The sequence below is a fragment of the Gossypium arboreum genome, chromosome 5 (genome assembly GCF_025698485.1).
Source record: "Gossypium arboreum isolate Shixiya-1 chromosome 5, ASM2569848v2, whole genome shotgun sequence".
NCBI classification, from domain to species: Eukaryota; Viridiplantae; Streptophyta; class Magnoliopsida; order Malvales; family Malvaceae; genus Gossypium; species Gossypium arboreum.
Window position 1 is genome coordinate 60,660,001 of NC_069074.1, and position 735 is coordinate 60,660,735.

Sequence of the window (735 nt, forward strand, 5' to 3'; positions counted from 1 at the left end):
GGTTCAAGGGAGTATAACGAGCCCAGCTATCATAAACAATAATTTCGAGATTAAGCTAGCTATGATCTAGAATAATTTACAGTTTCATGAAACAATGACAGAGGATTCGTGTTAGCATTTAAAATGGTTCCTCCAGCTTTGTGATACCTTCAAATAAATGGGATCACTAATGATTCTATCCGTTTCCCCTTTTCATTAATCGATGACGCCTTTTCTTGGCTAGATTCGTAAGCACCAGGAACAATCATGACATGGGACAAACTTTTTTCCCCATCAGCAAGAACGTCCAGCTAAGAATGGAAATTTCAATGTTCAAGCAGTTTGAAAGGAAAACTTTCACAAAGCATGGGAGTGTTTTAAGACACTAATTCAAAAATGCCCATACCATGGATTGCTTGAGTGGTTACAACTGTAAATTTTCTACAACGAGTTGGATGTGCATTAGAGGTTAGGATTAGATGGAGCAGTAAGGGGAGCTTTATTTAACAGAACGTATGAGGATGCTTACAAATTAATAAAAACTATGGCAATGAATTCCTGCCAGTGGCCAACTAAACATTATACACATGGCCAAAGACCATCAACGGTGAAGGTTGTTTAGGAAGATGATAGATATTAACAATTAGTGGACAGAATCAACCGAATAGAGGCTGAAAAGAATGCACCACCTATTTACAGAGGAGACAAACCACTCTTCCACTATATTAATAATCCTACCAAGGATGTAAACTACAT

General features: G+C 37.6%; 1 non-coding gene across 1 annotated transcript; it reads right to left on the bottom strand.

Annotated features, from left to right (window-relative positions):
• Positions 1–288: 288 nt before the first annotated feature.
• Positions 289–393, bottom strand: LOC128293596 (small nucleolar RNA R71). The gene has a single exon (XR_008283777.1). It is a non-coding gene; the product is annotated as a small nucleolar RNA R71 (small nucleolar RNA).
• Positions 394–735: the final 342 nt, after the last annotated feature.